The sequence below is a fragment of the Achroia grisella genome, unplaced genomic scaffold (assembly GCF_030625045.1).
Source record: "Achroia grisella isolate CSIRO2021 unplaced genomic scaffold, CSIRO_AGI_Agris_v1 utg402, whole genome shotgun sequence".
Classification (NCBI taxonomy): Eukaryota; Metazoa; Arthropoda; class Insecta; order Lepidoptera; family Pyralidae; genus Achroia; species Achroia grisella.
In genome coordinates, this window is record NW_026712841.1 from 4,060,377 (window position 1) to 4,087,194 (window position 26,818).

The window sequence follows — 26,818 nt, forward strand, 5'->3', positions numbered from 1 at the left end:
TCTATCCTAAATAAATCAGTACAGTAAAATAAAATGAAACAAATATCAATGTCGTAGTAGCCTATAAATAAGGTTGGTTAGTATATTAACTACGTATATTGTAATCCATGATATCTTATTATTTTAAAATTACAAACGTGAAAGTCTGCGAGTATGGATAGATGTTTGTTACCCTTTCACACAAAAACTACCGAACGGAATTTAATGAAACTTTCCAGTAATATAGCTTATGCATCAGAATATCCTATAGGCTATAAATTTCATGCAGGTGAAACCATGGGCACAGGTTAGTATAGTATATTTGTGAAGGCGGAAACCTTGTTGGCGACCTAAAAACATTTTTAATTAAATCATATGGTGGCTATGGTAATCCTCATGAATAAATATAATTCTGGAGGACTAAGATTTCATTTCACGTCGGTATTCTGTAATCTCAATCATCATATGATTATTTCTATGAGGAGCTTCTTTTCAATTTCGATAAGATCTGAAAATAGGGGGTTTTGGCCTGTTAGTACGAAATAAGAGATAGATACTAGCAATCCCATTGCAAGCAATCTACCATGTTACCTCCAAGTAGTTGTCCCTGGAAACCATCGTGATTAATTCCTTCTTAATTTGTCACGATGGGCTAACTAAGCCGGCATCATGCTAACCTTATCATCCTCCACTAGAGCTAGGCCAGCGTAAACTGTTGCATCGCACTGGGTGTATTTTTTTTATTGAGTGTTTTGGGCCATTGTTAGGTGCTATCCTGTAGCACTACGACCTGCATAGACATTTTACGCTCGCCAATTTTTAAAGCTTTATAAATACGTCAGGGACAAGCATTGAAGGATATTCTTTAGGAGTGACGGTCTGTATATCCTCAGAATAGATTGTAAATTTTCCAAACAATATTTCGTTTATAAATACATGGATGGACCATCTATTAAAAACCTGAAGACACGAAAAGAATCTCAAAAATTCATTTCTTGTTTGTTTACTTGTTTAAATTTTCAATTATTGAAACCGGTTTAATTTTAGTTTGTGGAATCATAATGGATAAGCACTTTACGCAGTGGGCCGCACAAACAATAGAGATAGGAGATGCAAATATCTACGTTAATTAATATGAACACTATTATTTAACGTGCCACTATTAACCTACTTTTATTATAACGGCCTCGCTGTTGTAGCGGTTTAGGACACCGCTTTAGTTTCGATGATCGCCGGTTCGATTCCTCGCACGGTGCATGCATTAGTATAATTGTTTGTATCTATCTGGTGTTTTCTATGTACATATATTACGTATGTATTTACAAAAAAATATGTAAAAACTATTTACGAGTATATCAGTTCTCTAGTACCCATAACACAAGCTTCGCTTACCGTGAGACTAAATGGCGCTCTGTGAATTGTCCTGAGTTATTTATTTATTATTAATTAATTAAAATATGAGGTCCTTAGTGGTCTAGCGATTTAGCACACCGATTTATTACCGATAGTCGCGCGTTTGATTCCTTGCACGGTGCATACATTAGTAAAATTATTGAAATCATATTAGATTACCCCTAAATATGGTCCTACAAAATAAGTATACGTATATCATGTGTGTATTTTGGCAGCCTACATATCTGAGTTCGGCACTGTTCACAAAAGAAAATAAATATTAGATTATGACGTATTTGTACGCGGCATACCCCAATATGTCTTGTTCAGACTAAACAATGATGGACGCGGAAATATTGAAACGCCGCACAAATGTCGTAATTATTATTAATTCTATTTGTTTCAGATCTTCAGTGACGGTGTTGAAGATGTAGCGGCTTACACACCATCTTACTTGTGATGGTCGCGGGTTCCTTGCATGATACATAAATTTTTATCCATGAATAGGTATAATGTATTAAACATTTACAAGATATTTACTATCTGTAATACTTGTTCTGCTGAGTTTGGAACTAAATGGCTCTAGAAGAACTGTCATCATCATTTTATGTAGTTACAATCAATCATTTTTGTTCTTCCTAGACTATTCTTATGTTAAATATATATTTTGGTACGCATTTTAAAATAACGGCGTAAAAAACGTTGGATTAAAACTACGTAAATGGAAGTAGTTGTACTGCGTAATAATTCAGTAGATCATTACGACAACATTAAACTAAAAATATGTATAACTTTTCAATATATAGATATCTACTATAATAAAGTAATAAAGGAAAAATAGAACTTCCATTATCCAACAAGAAGAAATTCCCTAGCGACTTTTCAAAGGAAAATAAAAAACGTCCCTGATAGTTGGTTAACAAAATACCATTTACATAAATAATGATAATAAGAAATGCTAAATACACGGCAGTGACAAAGACGGCCTTAAGGGTTAGATTTGACCTTTAAGTCCCGGTAGATCAACTCCGGACCCAAATTAGGCTGCGACGACCTTTTATAAGCCCGTTAAAATCAATAGTTCTTGCGAGCCGCTTTATTCCGTACATAAAACCTAATGATCCTTACTATACGTCTATAAGTACTTTATTTTATATTTATTATTTTATTGTAAATGCGCTCTACTTATCTATACCTATAACTGTCTATATTAGAGTAATACTTTAAAGGCATTTTGTCTGTACATAATATATTTTTCAAAATTTCTATTGGGCGATGATAGTCTATAGTCACATACACCGAACCAATTCTTTATAGAATTCTTGTCTGACTATGTAAATGAATATCACGTAAATCCCATTGATCGGATTTTGATCGGGTTTTAATCTAAAGACTGGAGAAGGGCCTGAAATAATCTACTGAAACTCGATTTCCTTATCGAATTTATTATTAGGCACGTTATATGTACACGAAGACTACGTCGCTATATGTTAAAATAATTCGTTTGTAAATTTATATAATTGCAGAAAAGTACCTACTATTTTAATTATCCGTTGTTTGATAAATCTTATAAAGAGACTTATAAAAAAAATCTATGCTTAATATATAAACACTTACTGCATTTGAAAATGGAACGTAGAAGGTCTTTACTGTGTAGACAAACACTATTAAATACTTTTTAGTTTAATATTAGTCAACATTAGACAGGAATAGCGGAAGCGAGTATGATGAATTTAATATATATGTATAATATATAAATACACATGTAATATATGTATATACGAGATACCGATGTCAGCATATTGCCTAAAAAAATTGTCATATTAAGTAGTATTAGTAGTATTCATAATAAGTAGTTAGCTCAAATAGAATGCAGCGCAATGTAGGTACTGTTATGTAATGTTACTGTCTTAATAGAAAAGTTTAAAAAAAAAATTATATGTATATCATAAACTTATCATATTGTCTGAATCAATAAATAAATGAGTAGATTTTGCAAAATCAAAGCATTAATAGACATTGATAAACATTATTCGACTATTTCGAGATTGATATTATTATTATACAACCACAGATACCTAATAGAATATTCGAAAAATGAATCATATGTTTCCATAATTAATCATGTTATATCAACATAAAACGCTACATATTCGTTGCATATCGTATCATATCTTGCATTTTATGTATGGAATAGACAATGTAGCATACATCCGCTTCCGCGTTTTCACTCAAGTCGAGCCGTAAATTCACAGATATAATTTTAGATCTGAGATCTAATCCTCTTTTAGTTTGTAGTTGCGTTTTCGTTTCTGTTTTGCTGCCAGAACTTAATCCTCGTTAAAACATACTAAGATACTTACGCTTAGTACGTGCGTAAACTATTATTAGATGCAATAATGTGCATCTGTTAACTTACTAAAAATAATGCACCCTAGAATGGAATGGAATATAGGTGCCACCTGAGATACATTATCGTTTTATACTAGTTCAGGTATATTCTGATATATCTTCAGAATTATGTATCGCTTAATTTTGTATCACAATTTAAGATTGCAATAAATTTTTATTGTTATTATTATTAACTGAGTATAATTGTGAGTTTGTTTTAAAATAATAATTAAAATTAAAATGGAAATAGGTAATAGTTTTTATTAAGAATCGCGATCTTTATACATAAGAGGAATTTTTGTAATGGCCAAAAATATATGAATATTTAACTGATTTTCGTGAGTAACAAAAGATTTTTTTAGAAAAACTTTATTAGAAAAGAAAAATAATTCTTATAATATTTGAACCTGTGACATGTTTTTAGTCTATACTAAATAGTAAATAGAAAACATTTAATATTTTATATATTTGATTATTTGGAATAGAAAAGTTCAGAAAATAGTAGACAGATTTTAAAAATTCTTTCAGCATCATACATGATCATCTAGTAAAATAGTCTGTATTGAACAGTCATGCATCACTCGTCGCTGTCTATAACTAGTATATCATATTCTTTTAATAATAATTGTAGTATAAAAAACAAATTGTGGTATAAAAAATAACAAGTGAAATGTGAATGTAGATCGAAACCCAACCAAACTGTCACTTCCCATGACAAAGTGCTATGTACATAAATTAACGACGTATTTTAGATCGTTTGTTGGCATTAAGTTCTTTGAACTTTATAATAACGCTGCAAACAGTGAACTTTAAACAAATGCTTATCTGCCAACAAATTGCTAACAATTTTATAGTAGCGTTCGTGGGTAACTACTAACTACTACTAGTATTATTTTTACGTCATTTAATAGTGGGCTTTTCTAGGTTACTAACTTTTTTCCGCGACTTAGTATGTATAATATTAGGTAAAAGATAATATATAACCTACCTCATGTGCTATTATGTAAAAACATCGAGATCCGTTTAGCCGTTCAGTTCAAACAAACAGACAGAACATAGGCATCTCGTCTTTGCTATTGGGTGGACAGGCCCCTGAATATTAGTACATATAGTAATTATTATAAATATTATTGTTTATTACTAATGTTTGATTATTTTTAGAGCAATTTTTTTTTATTCATATAACTTCAATGCTCAAAATAAATTGTACACATAGCAGACTTAAAGTTATTTACTAGTTAAGTGAGAGTTAGGCAGAGAAAGATTGTTGGCAGTGCACTAATATAAATGAGACATGTAAAAAAAATAAGGCAATGGGCATAAATATATATATATATCAATTTTTAAAAAATAACAATACATAAATACAGATAAATACTATATAAATATTTAATGATCTGACAATCAATTTATAAAATTTATTTAAAGTATGTTTTAGATGTGAACACCGAAATCAAACCAATTATTATATAGAGAGTATGTTTAAGAAGATTTATGTTAATTTATTATTGCAATGACACGTACCATCAAAACCGGTTACAGTAATAAATTAAATTTTAACATATTATATATGCTGATTAAAAAAGATATAAACCTGTTTAATTTGTTATATCACGCATAAGTCACAAACCTAACATTAATTATAATAAGCGTGACTCAACCAAGCACTCCATAACCAAGCAAATAATCTGATTTTTCTTTTTTTCTACCAATTTATGAGTATATATATTATATACTAGTAATAATATGACGTGGATCGGCAAGGGCAAAGTATAGATCATGTTATTAGCCGGTACTATAGCTATATATCAGGTACATAATGTACAGGGAGTAATGATTATTTTCCTGAAGAATTTTTAAAATCGCTCAAACTCATTTTCCTAGGTAACAAACAACCATAAAAAAGCAAACGTTTTTAAATGGTTTCGTTTACAATAAAAGTGTGTAGAAACTTCTAAATAATCTACATAGTAACTTAGTACTGAATTACCGACTTAAATAATTTCCCAAATATTCAGAATCACAATTGGTATTAGAGATAATAATTATTTGCTTTATCTTTATCTGTTCATATATATAAAATAGTAAAAAGTCGCAATTTGAAAACAGTCTGCGGTAATTGTCTTTTTTTGTCATAATTTACATTAATTCTAAAGGAATTAAGACGATGAAATTATCACAGAATATGTTATTAAATATGGGTTAATGTACACAAAATAAAGTTGAGAAAATTCCCTCCGTAGCGGTAAATAAATAATTTCGTGAATATGTATAATAAACTGCCTATTATTCTATTAATTATTTTTTTAACAAAATATTAGTTAATAATTGTTGTTATTTCATAATAACTTATCAATAGATACCATCTAAATTTACACTAACACGAAATCACAACTACAACTAGTCCATAATAATTCCAAACATTTTGTTATATACAAATATCATTATTCCTTTATGTAGACTTATTTAAAATCTATTTATATATCTCGAACATACAATAAATGAACTCATACGAGTATTTCACAACATCACCTCATTTTCTCGAGCCAGTAATGTAAATCTTCTTTGATCAAATATAATTAGCGCGTTTGCAAACAAATGACCGTGTCTGTGAACACCAGTGTCTCATATTGCAATTATTTTCCGTTATTCATACCCAACTTTGTCGTTTCACTTATAAAAAAGACTATTTAATTTACATAAAACTTTGCAAGGACGTTTCTATCTCGTACGTTGAACGCAATATATTTTAATGTAAACTGTTGAAACTTAGCAAACACTCTAATAATTTCTAGTTTTTATAAATTCAACTTAGATACACCGCATATTTTCCGTTTTAAAAATTTCTCGACTAGTGTAACAGGTCTGGGATATTTTTTTACTGTACAAATTGTTTACCGATTTCAATTATTTTTTAAATTAAAATATTCAATATTAATATGCTCTCGTTAGTGTTATATTATATATATGGTAAGGAATGATGTTGTTTGTATAAAAATATATTAATTTGTGTTATGGAAAAAAATATTTTTGAATGTACTTTATTAATTATCAAACTATTTTTAATATATCTTTTTTAATCAAAAAGTTAGAATGTTTTTAATAATTATGAAAAAAGAAGTAGAGTTTTTTAGGAAAAAAAACATTTCCATATTCTTTATAGAACTTTTAAATACATAATTTAAATAGATATTAGAAAGATTGTTAGCAAGGAAGACTTATTTTTAAAAGTGACTAAATATTTCTTTAAGATTTTATTATACCACGGCGGTGGAAAACAAGCTAGTTGCCCATATCTGAAATAAAATGAATGTTGGAAATATTTTTAAAAATCATGCAATACCTAATCAGCTGAGACATATATCGTGGAAGCTTCTAAAAATATAATTTAAGTAAGAATGTGTGATGGTGCAAAATTATTATTTATTCTGTTAACTATTTATTTATGAAATTTTATTAACTACACTTACAATTTATGGAAAATTAATTATTATTTAAACAAGAAAAAGAACACCAAGAATGAACTATATTCACATACAGGAAAGGTCTTATAAAAGGTTGTTGCCATTAAACAAAAAAATGTAGATTCATAGAAGTTACATAGATGATGACAAACATCTTCTCTGTCGTATATTTTGGATAATTTGATATTCCTGAAGGAGGCATTGTGTCGCATACAAATCGTGCTCAATATATTTCCGTAGCAGGGGAAAGGGAGGCCATTCTTTGGAAACCCTTCAAGGTTTGAGGGTAACGGGCATTTAATATCTGCCGAGTCGTCGCCTCGTCGCTAAATATTTGCGTCGGGATCTGCCCATGACGTATACTCTGTTTTTGTTGGATGAACAATGGTGCTTACTTATTTTGTTAACATCCAAACAAACTGAACTTACTGAAATTATCACTCAAACTCCCGAAACTCTCAATGCATTTTCCGCCATTTTGAATTTGGTGCTTATAGAATTTGTAATATTTTTTATTTTAAACTACAATATTTATAGTATTTATATTACTATTTGAAATTTAACCTACATAAGTACCTACATATTCTTCACTCGTGTCCATGGTAAACCTACTTAATCAATATAGATGAAAATTAAAATAGAAATAGTTTGGAATTAAAAAATGACTATTTTTAACACTTAAACTCTATTAAATGTATACTTAAAGTACAAAAAAAACTCATTAGCAATCCCTCTTTCTTCAACGAAAATAGGATAAAAGAATGACATTCGACGACATTTCCACAGCCACCTGCCTTCCAATTAAACCAACTTCTAAATCCTGCAATAAATTGTTCCCGAGGTGAATTTACCTCCGTACATTTAGTCCAAAAAATACATTCCTAAACGGACCCTTCGATTTTCAACTCTATGGTCTTTGGAATATATTGGTTTTTACAGTAAATTCATTTCACAGTCAATATTCTACCTCTAGACATGATAAAGTTTATATAACCTATCGACCATATACTTTTTACTGACGGCATCAACGCAAGCCCAAATAGTACTATCGTGGACAGGGTGTTTCTTATTTATTTATTACGTCTGTCTGTCCATACTGACAGGGAGGAAATGGACAGTCTAGATAATATAAAATATGTACAACTTACCCACCTCAGAACAACATTTCAAAAAATAACCCAAAGTAAATCAAACACTTCACTAGGAACTTCCCCTGATTATCCTACCACTCAATATTTTACAAAAAATAGTTTGATTTTATATTAGTAAAGGCCATTGTTGGAATTATCTCTACACATGTCAACATATATAGAGATAATTAAAATGAGGTAAAAAGACTAAGAAAGAAGTACTACTTACTCTCAAAGATAAAAATGCATAATTAATACAAATTGATAAATCACTATTACAACATAATCTTTAGTATGTTACATTATAAAGTATGTAATATGAACGTAGTTACACTACGTAGTATTATAAGTACTTCATATAATTAACATTCTAGGAAACTGGACTTTTAAATGCTGCCTCGTTTTTCACTACTCAGAACTTTATTGTATTTACGTTGCTGTTCAATACAAAGCTGGTTCTGAATGTTATAAATTGCAGGCGTGCAATAGCGAAGCATTCGAATGTATTGGCATCGAGCAAATGATCAACTACCAAATGTCAACGTAATTGAACAACTTCGATATCAGTTGCTGTTAATAAATTGTGGTCTGTTCAGAATTTTACCATCGTTCATTTTAAATCTACTGATGCCCATTATTTGTTATATTGTTGCTATTCTTATTATTTTTGATGTGGCATATAAATACATGACATGACAAGCGGAGCAAAAAATGCCGAAAAATTATAAATTAATAAATAACCCTGACCAATTAACACAGCGCCTAGGCCCACAGTAAGCAGAGCTTGTTTTATGGGTACTAGACAACGATATAAATACTTAAATACTTTTTTTTAAATAAGATGGGGCTGGCTTTGTCTTATAATTTCATTTAAAAATCTGTCCCCATGATTATCCTATGACCTACGGCAACCAGAATGTAATGATAACTCTCGGGGAGCTACAACGGAACCAGGTCACGTTTCAAACGTGTAGGAGCCAGTGCAAACTGTCACGTACAGCAGATAGAGAACATAAAGATGGTAAATAGCTTCTCCGTCTCACTTTTACGTTATTTAACACCTAATTCTCTTTGTCTACATAAGAAGGTACAGGTAACAGCAAGATAATTAACTGTAAAGTTATTCCCCATATTTCAAACAGAATTACTATGACTATATTTTAGATAGACGGAAAAAACAGATTATAAAAATCACTAAGGAAATATTGATGTAAATTTCTATTATACAACATTGCAGCTTCGTCCAATTAGCGAATGTACACATAAGATTGCACTAAGTTGAAGGCTGGGTGTTGGTAATTTAAACGATAAGGTTGTAATTAGACAATCTCCATTAGATCTAAATTACGCAAGATTGTTTTAATGACTATCATTTCGACTAGATGATTCCCTGTGGTAATCATTATTACTGATATAGACTTTGACAAAGTTTTCTGTCCTAAAATTATCTGTGTTTATATAAAATTTGCTATATTTCGGTTGAAGGAAATGACAGTAAAATTAAAAAGTATAGGGTATGACATCTTAATCATCCTGGATGGCAATGGATGATGACTTATCGCGGGCGTTACATAATGTCCGTGAAGCTGTTCTTGCATTATATGTATATTACGGCGAATAAAGTCTATATATAGTATATATAGAATTTATTATATAGGTGGAACATACATAAAATATTTTAAAGTCAATTTAATTAAAAGCAAAAGCAAAATTTTTTTATAAACATAAATTTTTGTTTTCTTTTAAGAGTTGTAATTAAGCATTTGGAATACTTTTGGATATAATTAAAGTATACATAACCAGCTGTAGATCTCTACTAATCTTATAAATAAGTAAATTTTGTGAGTTTGAATGTTCGACGTAAACTACAGAGCTTCTGATCCGATGTTGTGTATTTTTTTTTAATGTTGGATAATAAATTAATCGAAAGACTATAACTACTTATTTAACGTCACGCTACGACCGACAGGAACTACAATTAAAAATGTTATAAAGACGGGGAAAATGTAAAGCAGACGGAAGTTGCGCGGGTCAGCTAGTACATATACATAAATAAATAATCTCTATAACATAATACATATACCTGCTTACATAGCGATTAGTTATAAAAGGCAGTTCATAAACTTGGCCATACATAGATATAGTAACTAAATGCTTATTAAGGGGTAAATGCCGTTTTTACCATTATTAAGGTGAAGTTCCATCTCGTTCGACAGACGTATACCAAGTCGACACCGCTTTTCCATTACATCCGAGCACCGTGGATGGATCGGTCGACCGATAAGTACTGAATGCTTTCGAGGGAATACCCCTACCATGAACTAACATGACGATTATGTCACGATTGCGAATAATGAGAACGTCATAAATGCCATTGTCTAAAAATAGGACTAATTAGAAGTTTTTCTTATAAACTCAAATGGCAAACAAGCTGATGACCCATCTGATATAAAGAGTTAACCTTCGCATACGTACATTAATATTACGAGCATCTGCCATCACAAAATACATTGTGACGCCTATAGCACCGCTCATGTATTACTATTTCTGAGGTCTAGAACCACGTCTTCTAGCAATTAGTGAAATCTGCATAAACAGAGTAGGGGATATGCGGAGTAGTAAGTAAAATCTAAAAATGGGTTATCTCGATCTTATTCCAAATTTTAAATTCTATATAGGGGGAATGCATGATATTATAATAGAATATACATTAATGTAAAGTAATTCTGTTGGTTCTGTTACGTGTTGTATATGTGTATAAGAGCTAGAATAAATGTGCTGCACGCTTCTATATTTATTACTGGATACTATATGACTTCGTAACTTTCTGCATTATCCGTGTCCCACGTTTGACATTAACCAGTGTCCGAAGCTCGACGACACTACCGCATAAATCTTTTATACTCGCACTAAACGTCCATAATGAAAATTTATCGTAAAACGATAGTACGGGATAGCTTAAGCTTAAAGGAAATTTTATTATTATCACACACGTTAGCGCAACGTCGAGAACAGTGGACATTTCGCTAAAATGGAACCCGTTCTAGGCAATTTCCTTAAAACGGACGAAAAAGAAAAGAGGCACGTCTCGGTCGCAAAGTGCTAAAAAGATTTATCGTAGAAATGAGAATAAACATAAAACCTGTCATATTTTATTTATATCCTTTGTTATAGTCGTTGTATATTTTGTTAATTAGCACAGTAGTTTCTTTTACACATCTAAGGAAATAGCATAATTACTTAAAATAAATAACCTCAATTAGTATGAGCAAATATATATAATATATAAACTGGAATAATTACGTCATCAATTATGTTTATCTAACTTCAGATTCAATTCAATCAATGATATAAATAAATTCATGAAAATAATGTTCTATTTTCAAGCCTTTATTTAACATATTTCTTTTAGAAAATCTACCGTTCATTTTCTATAGTCCATTTATAACCTTTTGTTGAAGGAGTGACTGGAATTCAATTGAGTTAAAATTCTATATAAATAACTTCTGTTAACAATTTGAATGAACACCGGATACATCTCTCAGTAACGAAAAATCATGAACATTTTTACAATTTATAATAATGTTCCCAAAATACACATAAAAATCCATTGATATAAAAATCCATTAAATGAATAAATTATATCCATTTTAGGAACTTCTTGCCATAATATAGACAATAATTTATTTATTTTTTATTTATTTATTTAATTCAGGCTACATGGCCCATATTATAAATACCTTATAGACTAACATACATAAGAAATAATAATAAAATAAGTAATATTACTAATATTATAAACGGGAAAGTTTGTGAGTATGGATGGATGGATGTTTGATACTCGATCACACAAAAACTACTACTATATGGTTTATATATCAGAATAACGCCTTTAAAAATATGTTACGTAAATTGGGAGTAATATAATGATAAATGTCAAGTAAGTCGATGCAGATGAAGCAACGCGGATTAGCTAGTATTATACTAGATAAGTATGCAAGTTGTTTTTACATCATGATCATGAATACTAGATACTTGTAGTCGACTATTCAGATATATCAAGGAGCCTGTTTGTATGTCTATCATTTGTAACAAAAAGTCCGGCTTAAGAAGTTTCTTATTTGGACATAATTATACAGGCATGTTACTACACCCTTATACAGACAGCTATGTTTAGTGTACGATGCCTTATTGGGACTCTACCCTTACCCTCAGATGAATTATAAAAAAATCAACAAGCATGCGTTGAATATATTATATAGCGGTTCCGTGCAATACATGCTAATATTATAAATGTTTAAATATGTCTGTTACAAAGGTAACAAACACCTATTCACTAAATAGCTGAACGGATCGGAACGAATGAAATTTGACGTAAACATATTGTATTACGAGGACGGAGATAAAATATATCTTATTTGAAAAAAAACAGATAAAGTAGCGTATATAAAATAGTTTATAATATATAGTATTAGTGTGAATTTACAAAAAAATGCAACACTGATTGCGAAAAAACAATAATGTTCTATACAGAATCTACTTCTAACTCGAAAAATAAAAAGTGATATATTAAACGTCATTTTACTATTTATTTTTTTTAGAGGAAGGAAACTACTATTAGGATTAGCAATGGTAATTATTGTCCCCATTATAATGGATTTTATACTTTGGAAATACATTAAAATTATTGTTAAATAAATATTTTTTCTATTACCTCGCATGTTAGGAGAATTCATAAAAATAATTATTATGAACTTCAAAGGTAAAACCACAACAAAACCATTCTAAGTGTTCAGTAACATAATTAATTATTCAAAGAAGCTATAAAGAAATATAAGAATTTTAATAGATCAGGGAACCCTAAAAGGACTCAGTCACAAGCTATAATATGCAGCAGCGTCCCTGCGAGGCATAATCGTAAAACTGGACATCTCACGACATGACAGGTTACTATAGTAAAATGCCGCCTGAAATGGAATCCCCTACAAATAACTTTATATTTCTTTCATATAAGTACAGTATTGTTTTTCTTTACTTTTAATATTATAAGCAGTGTCGTCGACCTGGTTGCGTTTTGTTTGGAATAAGAATTGAACTTTTGAACTATTCTAATGCTGTTGCCGGCAGCTGGCCTTTACAACTTCACCGAACGATAGGGAGCTACTGCAGGCAACACTCGAAACTCGAAGACTCATGAAGGCTAACTCCTGCCTGACGTATACGGCTTTATTCTGAGGGAACCACTAGGGATTCGAACCTCGGCTCAGATCGTTGTAATTTCGATCTCCGATTGAATTGAACGGGGAATCGATAGGGTAACTTTAGTTTGTTTTACTGATTGCAATAAAATACTACACGTTAAGGAAAACTCGCAATTATATACTTAGGTACAATACATCAGTGAAAAGCTCATTTAAATCTCAATCAACCGTTTCTGTGATTAGCGTGTAATAACGCATATAATAGACTCTGTAAAGTCTTTTATACCGCTGACTACCTATTTCAATTGTTGAGTAACTTGCTTTGTAACTTTTTTTCGGTTAAAAGGCAAGAGAGACAAGGCAGTGAAATTACAGGACAAGAGGCATAACATCCTAATCCTCAAGAATGACAACTTATGAGTGGTATCACTCGCTCCACTTGATGTGTGTGATGTAGTAGTGCAGTTAATGTATATAGGCCACACCGTTATTATCAGATGGACCGTCAGATTGTTACCCATTATATAAAAATTAGATACCCAGATAAATTCTATATAAAATGTTTACCTTAGAAACATATCAGGAACATGTACAAATTGATTTCTATTTTAATATTTAATGTTCAGACATTACTAAATTAGAATTTTATTATGCGTATGACTAGTCGAAATTGCGTCTAAATTTGCGTGAAAATAAATGAATAGATGCCACATAGGAGTGTTTGGCATCAATAACAGGAAAATATGATTATTTTAAAGTTGTATTTCAGTAATATATTCGGTAGGGATACGAAATTGCTGTCTTACTCAGTCGTTAGTCAAATATCAAGTCGAGTAAGTCTAAAACTAATATAAATTAAATTCGCTGTATTCGTCTGTTTGTTTATTTCTCTGCTTTTTGACAACTTCCGTAGACTTACTATTTAGCACACCACCTTATTTCCGATTGACCGAGGTTTCGATTCTCTCACTATATACAATAATTTATGTACATGAGCATGATTTTTTATTGGTCTGGATATTTTCTATCTATTCCATGTCAGTATTTACAAAAAAATATTTTATTTCAATATTTCTAGTAGCGATTCAATATCTGTAGTATAGATTTTACTTAGAATATAAGTAGACAGGAATTGTCCTAAGTTATTATCATTAAGTTAAGCCACCCAACGGATTTTAATACAGTTTTTACTATCGTTTCCAGAATGACTTCCGGAAGGATTACATGTACAATTTAGGTATATAATTTTATATTCTCCGTTATATATATTATACACTCGTGTAAATCCGAGGTGCTACTACATAAGTGCAAGATGCTCAGTGGCGATCTCTGTCAGCAGTTAGTTGAGTTGCGCTAGAAACTTCCAGAATGCAATTAGAAATGAAACCCGACGTTCTAGACTCCCAATTAATTCATTGTCATGCTCTTAATATAACAATACACACTACTGTATTATTATTATTATTATTTAAAGATCATTGCCATCTAATCCGACATTATTGTAAAACGCCAGGATAACAAACGTCCATACTGTAAATGAGATCGAACTCGCGACCATCGGATGTAAATCGGTGTGTTAAACCGTGAGACCACCGTGGTCGTCGTATTTTAGTTTGTTGTTAGAATTGTGTAGATATTGGAATAATCTGAACTTTTCAGAGAAGAAAAGAGAGATATAATCGAATACAAAAACACTAAACAAAGCTATAGACTAAACATTTGTGCTATTATTAACTTAATATTAGTGACTTCATCAGTAAACAATTCGGTATTCCATAACCACAAACAGTAATAGGAACATTAACACAAAATTTACACAAATCTCTGCTAAGATCAAAGATCTGCTCGTAGCTTTTTTTATGTGGTTGGAATGACAGACAATCAGTGCAGAAACAACTAATAAGTGTTAACTGCAACCACCTGGTAAGTGATAACTGTCACCTATATATAAGAATGCTACCAGGTATATCACGTCATCATGTAACGCCCGTGATAATACTCATGAGCTGTCAGTCCGAACGACTAAGATGTCATGTCTGTTATCCTGTAATCGCATTCTAAAACTGAAACAGCTTACAAAGCAAGCTAAAATAGGTGAGACTCAGGTTCCCAAGCAGACTCTATACAAAGTTTGTTGTATGAGAAGAAATTCTGAGCTATAGTTATTGTTTAGTTCAATTCATGCATAAAAATCAAATGTTTCCTATTAATAATAAATATTGACAGACATAAATCTTAGTAAATCTTTTGTTTGTGAATAATACAATGGATAATTACGAGTATATCTATAGAAACAATTTACCATTGCTTATAGCATATATATGCATTATGCTCCTTATGACCTTATGCTCGTCTACTTAGGTTTATTTTGAATAAAATCTGTACTTTTTTTTATGGGATCACCAACATACGACATAGCAATACAATATGTCGTGCTGCAATAATACTGGTTTTACAACTAACTGTTCTTACATTTACAGGTGTAGCAACAGATATAGCATGCTTTGTGCTACAAGATTACATTAGTACTACTTATTACACACATTTAAATAAGCTCAAAACTATACACATTTACATTTAATTTCATTGTTAGTAATATGACAAAAAACGTCTATTTTTATGTTTGGTCATGAAATGAGAGAGACTGTAAAGTGAACATCCAGTTCTGGATTTTTCACTGCGAGATCGTTGTACTGGCGCTGTAAACGGATGACAGGTGATTCACGAGCCAAATTAGTTCTGCAAGCTTCGTTTTTAAATAGGTTGCAAGGATATTGTGGTATTCTTGTAGGTACATTATATTCAGTTTTTTTATTTAGCAAAGGAGGACATTCAATTCATTAACTTATATAGAAATTATATGTCAAGGTAAGATCTACGTAAACAAGTGTTCAATGGTCAAGGAGAAAATTATTAATTTTGTCATTATATGATTTAATATGCCTTGATATTTTGAAAGGATATACCACTGTACGTTGATTTTTTTAAACATCTATGTATGCCTTGTATTTTAAGTAGGAGACCAGATCTTGCTGCAATATTCTAACTTACTCCTCACAGAGCTATTATAGAGCACAAATATATTGGTTGGTTTGCTGAAACTTCTTGAATTTGATAAGATAAAGCTGTGATTTAACATCGCATAAAATTGTGTCAATGTGATCAAATTCTGTTAATAATATAACCGGCACTAGAAAGATTTTAAAATATACAACTATGTATATACGTGTATGACGTATAAACATAGTTGTGTATATATATATATATATATATCGTATATCATCATCAACTTATAATATATAATATATAACACGTGATAAGCAGACAAATCCTGACAAATCTTGTTTGTTTTACTTGTGGGTCTCTAATACGGTTGAAGTCCTACTTTCTTTTCTTTATCTATATTAAAATGCAATTGGTGAAGAGCTTAGTTGCGTCAACAAAGCATTTAAAAATACAGTTATTTTAAAAGTAACAAAGTAGTATTGTAGTTTTAGTCTACGATTACAGGAATTTCTGTTAATGGCAGTAAGTAAGTACTTGACTTCTAATTCTACAATTTTACTACACTACAGAATGGTAATTTAAAATATTATTTTTATTAATTTCAGTACTTATTGGCATATCATGTTATATATATATATATATGTAACATAAATATTATCAATACTAGCACGGATTTTTTTATATAACTAAAATTGTAATTGGTAATGTATAAAATATTATTAAATGAAATAAGTTATATTGTTCAAGTAATATCTATACATATAAATAAAATTGGGGTGTCTGTATGTAATATTGAAATAACCATTTTTTTCTATATGCATATGAATATAAATACGGTACATACACCAAAATAATATTTCTTACAATTTTTGTCTGTCGGTCTGTCTGTTTGTTCCGGCTAATCTCTGAAAAGGCGGGACCGATTTTGACGGGACTTTTTTTAGCAGGTAGCTGATATAATAAGGAGTAACTTAGGCTACTTTTATTTTAAAAAAAAAATTCCACGCGGACGAAGTCGCGGGAACTTAGTTAGCTTCGCGGGAATCTAGTTTTTAATAATTTTAAATTCATAACGTCATGTTTCTTTCTATTATATTTTATTCTACTACAATAAACAATTAAACATTTAAATAGAGGTGTATAACCTCAAGCATATTCGGCTATATTCACACTAGTACCTACTATATAATTTAATGTACTTACCTGCCTGCTAATCTGAGTTACAAAGGTGCTATTGTTTAATATGTATGTACCTATTCCTAGTATTTAACAGGCACCGGCAGTTCTCTAGCACTGCATCCAGTGCGGGGCGACCGTAATTAGTTATAATTACCCGTCAGGCGTTTCTAAATTGCGAATTTCATTCCTACATCTATGCAGGTACCGTATGGAACAGTGGGAAATATACCATAGCGCACAAGTAGTTACACAAATCTCTTGAAACTTACTATTCCAATATCCCATATTTCCCTACTAATATTCTTGGATATATAATATTGACGGCCTTACGGTGGTCTGGCGGTTTACACCGCTTTACGCGCTTTTTGATGATTGCGGGTTCGATTCCCCGCACGGTGCAAGCATTTATATTAATTAGTATGATTGTTTGTAACAGTCTGGATGTTTTTATGTATTTACAATAAAAATCTAAGTATTCATGTCAGTTGTCTAGAACCCATAACACAAGCTCTGCTTACCGTGGTACTAAAATGCACTGTGTTAATTGTTCAGGGTTATTTATTATTAATATTAGGTATTTATTTTAACTGCGAAAGTGCGTCTTCTGTGTATTTGTCACCATGACACTGAATAGAGGGCTGAACAGTCTATCGTCACTGTTATAGATATATCTCTATAAAAGTGACCAGAGATTGTCAAGTCACTTTTATCATCTATCTGTTTCTCCTTGCATATTCTAAACGATGCAACATCTTTTGATACTATTTTGGAGAATTTCTTCTTGAAGGTTTATACGTACAAATCATATATATACAGACCTTTCACATACACTACACATCCGTACGAAGCCGCGACGGGTTGTTAGTTAGAAATGAACCATATATGTATATATATTATTATTCTTTAATAATAATGTAGATTTTACTTTTTAATCGCCATTCAAAAGCTGAATTCGTAAACTGCTATCTTATATTGTATTTTATTTTATAAGAAAAAGCAATGAATGGAACAAATGAATGTAGTCCATTCATAGTTAAAAACCTTTTGTTATGTTTCACAGTTAGGGTCGTAGATAAAAAGGGTTGGCGCCCTTGCCGACACCGTTTAAAAAAAACGCTATCCGTCACACATAACGATGTTCAAAATATCTTTATCTGTTCACCTCTCTAAACGTTTTATTACAAAAGCGTGTATATAAATTACTTTTTGCATAGTTAACACTTTTTATTACTTAGAAATCGTATGCAGAATTTGTAAAAAATCACCTGCTTGGTTATCTCAGTCTACCGCCAAGTTTTGTAAGTTGTATTTTGGTTGTTGGGTCTCATTATGCAGAGAAATTACAGCATAAGAAACATGTCAACATAGTCTTTTGAAAGGGTAACGATTAAATACTTTTTTTTTAATGGATGATAATGAAATGGTACACCCACCTGCGCTAACGGTATACGCTGACGGGGTACCAGTGGAGAATAATAGATAAACATGAGGTCTGGTCAGTTAGTTATCGTGATAAGTTTACCAGGAATTTATATTGATGGTTTCCACAGGGACCAAGTAGGATCCCTAGTCTACATTACTAATAAACTCTCTCCCATTGCATGAATGCTACCACGGGTGTACCACATGATAATGTGATATCCGTAGTTCTGTTCATGTCTATAGGCTTATCTTCAGCCGTCAGCTTGTTTATCATAGCAAATACATAAAAAAAGAACCAGAAATAGTTATTAATTGTAACTACAAGTACCTACCTACTGCAGAACAAGTTCTAACAAGTATATATTTTTGATAACATAATAACAATATTGCATCATATTCTCAGGCCATCAATTTAGAAATCGTAAAGCCTGAAATTCAAGGGAAACCGCCATAAAAGCCGACCACTACTCGAACTACTCGTACAAGATAAGGCAACATAAGATAAGGAACCCTTGGTAGCAAACACAACCCGGGAAACTACTGTTTGAAAATAGTTGTGATACTTCCCTACTTCTATATGCAGTGTATAACAAACTAACATAGTCTTAGAAACCGCACATATTGTAAATAACCTCAAACAGCTCAACAAAACATAATAATATGCAAAATCACAACATTATTATATTTGAATTAAAAAGAAATATATATTATTCATTTACGTATGTATATAACTATAATATAATATAATATACAATATGTATTTATTTCGATAATTTATCATCCCCTCCAGAGGAACACATTAAGCAATTAAAACTTTGGCCGTATCAAATCGCGGCAGAAGTACTAAATAATATATTTCTAATAAAAAAAAGTGGAAGAAAAAAATGTGATAATAAAAACAGTAGAAAAACAAATAAAATTAATAAAAAAAAAAGTCTTAGAAACCGCTGTAAAGATAGGTAGACAGTATTTTTTAGTTTCTCTATTAAAACAACATAAAAAATGTTAATTGTAAACAACAATATAGAATTCAGACCCGTTCATTCATTCATGAAAATGTAGCAAACAAACAGATATACATATGTATGGATGTTATGGTATAAAACCGTTTAAAAAACACTGTTTTTATAAAGGAAAAACGACATAAAGTTATGTATTATTACTGCAGACAATTGGATAAAAAATTACAGGATAAGAAGCGTTTAGTCAATACATTTAGTCCCCCGGAATAACAACGTATGAAGTGGTATCACTGGCGTAACATGATGTTGATGGCGATGATTAATCAAGAATATAGGCGACGTTTCCGTGCACCTATCATCAGCTGGTTCAATCTATTTTCTCATAAAATTTCATTAATATCCCTTTAACTGCTTAATCGTGAAAAGGTTACAGATAGTTATATTTTCGTATTAATATGAGTATGTGCGGCCGTTGCCACTTTCCATCACGCTCTTTGCAATCCCCGATTGAATATGACTATAAACTTAGGTCAAAACTTACTTTCGTATACACATGTGAATGTCAAAGAAACTACGCGCCTTAATGGAAAGCGACGATGTCACGACATGCTGTACCACCCATAGTAACGCCTATACATTGCCAGATTTAAGGATTAATAATCAGTGATATAAGAGGCGTACATCCTATCACAAAGTTCCTTGGCTATCTTCAACCCTATTGTTTGAACTATGAATTATGTACAAAATTTTACTTCTCACCAAAACTATTTAAAAATGACAAATAAATATGAACAACAGATTCTTTTCCAACTATTCTACTGCTGGCAGCAGTTAGGCTATACAGCTATACACGACAAAAATGTGGACAGGTGCAGAAGGAACTCTAAGACTTATGGAGCGGCTAAAGACCAGAAGATAGTCTGTCAGATATGACTTCAGTTAATGAAACTGCTTAGTAGATGGTTTGGTTTAGTTCAGGCCGTGTTCAAGCATGAAAGCTTATCCAGAAATCCAGCATAATAATAATTAGTGCATGTCTTCACATTATGTAACTTATTATCCTGATTTATACTGTTTTTTTATCTCAAAAGTCCCTTAATTTTCATTACATTTTTAATGAAATGTTAACTACGTTGGAACTTACTTCTGTATTCCATCTTTACGTTAAGATTTAATACAGATATGAAATCAAATGAACTACCTGATGACAATATGATATAGAGTTTTTCAACAAGGTTTCTATGCTATAGAAATGTAACTGCATTGTTATTGCATTTTTTTTATTTTAAGCAAAACAAGATGGTCCATGCTGTTTTTTATACAATTAAATTAATTTTAAAAAAAGTCAATAAAATGGTATTTATTCGGCTGACACTTAAAAACACGTCGTGGCAAATCATATGCGTAATAATTAACCCGGCTTATCTATGTCTAAGATTAAAAAACTATAATAACTGAATTACTGAAATCAAAGCCTATTATTAATATATTTCTAAATTCACAAAAGCAATAAATACAACATGTTTATCTGTCTGTGTGCACAAAGATGACCTGTCTAGATGGCATTGGCACAATGTATCCACGCCACGCTATAAAGCTATTTGCCCGGTTTTATTACAATTGCCTACTACTATACAAACATTTACCAGGCATTGTCTGCGTACAAACTACCTACCGTACCTTATTGCCCATAAAATATAGTGATTTATCCCACACATGCGTACTAGGTATTATATTTTATTTCTAACACTTATTGTTAAAAATCTTATTATTATTTATTCAAAGTAACTAAACACTTTTGTATGAGCCAGCGTACTAGGTGATATATTTTATTAGAGTGTGGTATTATATTTTTATGTGTTATTTTTATTTGGATTATTTTTTCTAACACTATTGTTAAAATTCTTATTTTTTTTTTTAAGGTAAATTAGCGACTTTGTATGAGACAACAACAAGAGAATGAAACGCGAAATACCAAGTCACTTATCCGGTGATTAACACACTGGGCAAGTTTCAGTTGTGTGAAGATATAAATGATGATGAAGATAACTTAATGGGTTGTTTTGGTGTAGTAGTGGTATGCAATGGCATACCACGGGTCCATGGTATAGCAATCCCCCAGGTAAAAGCCTCGAGAAAAATCTAACATGTAACATCTATTACATAATAGGTATACCAAGAATTACAACGAGCAATTTAGATAAAGGAAGGGTTCTGTGCGATAACATTTGACAACCTCAGATGGTACAGTTACGCCACTGGTGGTAAAGTACACTAGCTAGCCGATACAATGAGATATAATGCATTGTTGTCATAAACAGAGCAATATAAAATATAATATCTACATTCAAAAAGCCTTTCCATGTAACGTAACATTTCTGCTGCGTAACGTTTTCATGAGTGATCATTTATTCTTTTTGTATTTACTCGATACATCAATAGCTGGCTTCCAGCTGTAAAATTTAAAAATCCATTGATATTTGAACTTACAAAATAATGCGTCCTCCTCATTGTTCCGTCCGTAACACTTTAAAAAGGTCAAAATATACATTTTTTTATACTATCATAGTGACAATCAAGCGTACGGCCCATCTAATGGTAAACGATAACCGGATGGACGGCTAAATCACCAGAGGGTGTCATGTGCGCATTGCCGATTCAGAAATCTTCTAGAATAACCCCATGCCATAATCTCTAAAGAAAAAGGCAGGTAGTTAGCGCCACTGGGTTAATAGTAAATCGATGTAGTATGTAGGTATATAAAACTATACGAAATCATTATGTGCCTACAATATACAAACATAAAACATCGTGATGAAATAATATAAAACATTGATGTCTCAACGAACCTTGTTTTGTAGTAGATAATTAGATTAGATATGATGGGGTTGACATGTCTTGTGATGACAACCCAAATTAAACGAAGAAATGTAATATATTTTTATATTTTATTTTTGTGTATATCGAATGGTAAACAAACAGATCAATAAATGATAAGAGGTAAACGTCGTCTATGAACAATATACTACACATTATGGTAGAAGCTACCATACAACGTAGTGGTATCGAGACCACTACGTTGTCATTCCGGAGGACTATGATGTCGTGCTTCTTATCCTGTAATGTCACTGTCTTATTTCAAGCCCTCTAGAAACAAAGCTTACTGCATAACGGCTAAAGATACATAAAAATACAGATAACTTTTTACAAAGTGTGTAAACACGGAAAAGGTTGCATCAAACTTGTCGAGAATGTTTGCAAAATATTCCCAGTGCATAAAAAACAGATTATATACCAAAACATGATGCTGCAACTACATTTTACAATGTGATTGTAAGCAATACTTTAATTATTCCAGCTAGCTCCCCGTGTCGAATGACCGGCTCCACAGGCAGGGCTGCAGCCGCCGACAAAGAGGCCACAATGGCCGATTGAATGACAATACTCCGCTACGGTCCACTGTGTCGTTACGCTGCCTCCCTGTTACTACGGGAGATAGCATCACCACATTAATTTATATTCACTCTGACCTAGTTACTTTGATGTTTTTAGATTGTCCACCATGACCACAAATCAGACACGGTACGTTCTAACATGTGAGCTAATACAACCTAGGGGCAAAGTGATTTTTAGTAATTCCCATTACTACCCATTGTACCATTATACCAATATCCTTTAGCTAGGAATATACTCCTTTAGGTCAACCTCCGCACTTGTCTCTCTTGCAACCATCGCAATTAATTTAATTGAATTCTCTATAATAAGCTGACTGACTTCATCCTCACTTTACTCGTAACTTTATTCGTAAGCGTATACTGTCAATGCAAACAATGCACCATTCCATATTTATCCAAAGAATAGCTCTAAATTCGTTACATAGTTATTCGTCGTTACCACAGTAAATGGTTAAAAAAATATAACTCTAAATTACAGATCTCATAAGGGAACAGCTATGAATAAGTACAACCGTATTAATGAATCTACACGATAGATAAAACAATAATTTATACTATAATAATTTTCTTTAGTAAATATAGGTCGTATATCTGTAATCAAAGCATTCTTCTTGCATTATCTACAGGAAAACCTGTTATTTTCGTATTTATTACATTATGTCACAACACTTGTAAACACGAGTTAAACAAATAATATGATAGAATTCTTGACTCGGATACGTGGTTCATTACTCAAATATAATAATTGTCTCTAATAACTATGTAATATCTCGTTATTTACTCTCTTTATATCCATATCATCTTTCACACAGTCCATCCATCTCTTTTTCGGCTTTCCTCTGCCGCTATTCAAATGTAAATCTTTCTATTCAATCAATGGCAAAATCAGTCCACGTTTAACCAAGATATACACAAAAAACATTGTTGTCAAATTGAGAACCGCGTCATATTTCGAGTTTTTATGGGTATATAAACTTCAATTAACATACGCGTATTGAGCGAAAGTGTACCTATTCAATTGGCATTGTACGAGTATATGTATTCTTTACGATCTGTCTTATTATGTTCATGCACCAAGGAACGCAGTAAGCCACAATGAAACATTTACATCGTACATATTACCTACCACCCATAACGCTGAGAAGTTATGTCCTCTTCTTACCCTTTGTTTATTATTGATGTTTCTGAGAATACAATTAATACCTACGTTGTACCTTATATTAATATCTACTATTAAATGGGAGGGGGGAAGGGGATTGTTAGGAATGAGGAGGAATAAGGGGGGTACAATGGGTGCTAGCAATGTACCATGTCAAGTTGACCTCCACGCTCCTGGAAACTTTGAACGTTGAAAATGTCACGATGGGCTAACTGACCTAACATTCATCTTATAATCCTCCACTGGTGCATCAAATGCATTAAAAAACATACTAGTATGTAGGAATAAGAATGTGCATGTCATTATAAATTTCCTATAACGTCGGGACATCGTAAAAGACTAGTAAACTAAAGAACAATATTGCAACAAAATAGTTCAAAATAAAATCCAATACCGATGGTCAGATTGGTAATAAGAGGTTAATCATCTTCTTTTGGAAAAGATCCGTGCACTGCCGTACCAGATTTGAGTAATTATTATAAGTAAATATCTACCCACATTATGTAAGGATCAGATGGTAGGATAATTTTAGATTACTATTAAATTGATGCACTTATACATTATAAATTTATTGATATATTTTAAAAATTAATTACACCTACTAAAATACTATTTAAATTTCATTTTATTATAATTCAACTGTACATACGTACCTAGTATTAGATTTTGTTTTGTTTTTTATTTTGCAATTTATCATCGGAAATTTTAATTTTTTAAATAACGTTTATTTGAAAGGATTATATTATATCGTATTTTTATACAGTATATGATTATAATATTTTTGTTAAGTTTTAAGGATATGCTTCAAACAGCGTCTTTTCAAAACACGACAGCTACTTAAAATTATTATACAATTGTAAAATAAAAATAATATCGAAAAATAATAATATTTTAACACTCACCGTTACTAGATGGTGCAACAGGATCTATCTCACATGCACTTAAGTCACTGCTTTCCACAAAATTGAAGACACGATCTTAAAAAAACAGGTCAGAATAAGCAGACAACAAAAGTCTAAGCGTGAAACTTAAACCGCTAAAAAGTGCATGATATTCTTTAATATAATTGCAACAACGGGACGATTTAACGCTAATCTATGTGAGAACTACGTAAAGTTTTTGACGTTTCAACTTGTTAGAAGGACGAACGCAACGAAACGGTCGACACCGGTCCGAGCCAACGCGCGACTATCTCGACTCTCGGAGTCGGCATTCTCAACTCAATTCAGTCCTCGAGCTTTCGTTCATACGCTAACATTCGAGAGATACCCATCTCGCTCTTGCAATTGGTCACCTGCCGGATAAAAAATATGAGAAGTCTCCGATTTCGGCGAAATATGAACCAGGGTCCAAACCAAATATTGTACGAAGACAGGTAAAACAATATAAGTGTGTACTTAATCCAGATTTCAAATATTCCTCTCAGTCTCACGGGACGGTTGAACGAATGATATTTATTCACGCCTCAGACTATAATTTAGATATATTATCTATCATTGAAGTACTCGTAAATTGCAGCATCGCTGAGAGACATGATTACCCACGTTCAGAGCCCAGACGTAAACATACACGTTACAACGTTTGGTGAACTGTTAATACGATGTTTAAACAATGAAAACATTTTGGTTGCCTGCGTATAATCACTGATGCATACTGACCCCCTGTGCATAATGTATCCGAATCAATTATCCGTTGTTTTCACACGGCGAGATAACGCTTCGTACAATCCTATGTCAATATTTAAAAATACAACATGAAGAAGCCTGTTTTATTTAACTAAATATTTATCAAGCCTCAATAAATTCGTTGTAGGTATATCGGTAGGTACCTACAATTTTATATATATACATGACAGTATAGCTTACGCAGTCATATTTATATGAATCATGTTATCATCATTTACTATTAATAATATATATTTCCATTATAAAGAAAGCAAATTGTGCTAAAACTGTTCGAACACAACTGAATAGATTCCTGTCTCCTACAAATTGCTATAAAGAACGAAACTAGGGGGCTGAAGTATACTCGACTGGCACTGAATTGATATACCCGTATTAATCGCAAGTACCTATTTA

The 26,818-nt window shown here is 31.6% G+C and overlaps 1 protein-coding gene across 1 annotated transcript in view; it reads right to left on the minus strand.

The window, feature by feature from the left end:
• The window catches only part of LOC131844186 (extracellular sulfatase SULF-1 homolog), an 86,081-nt gene extending 60,142 nt beyond the window's left edge, over nt 1-25,939 (minus strand). The window contains exon 1 of the mRNA XM_059192993.1: nt 25,643-25,939. The gene's annotated coding sequence lies outside the window, so the exon portion shown is untranslated. The remainder of the gene's footprint in view (nt 1-25,642) is intronic.
• Between the last annotated feature and the right edge of the window lie 879 nt (nt 25,940-26,818).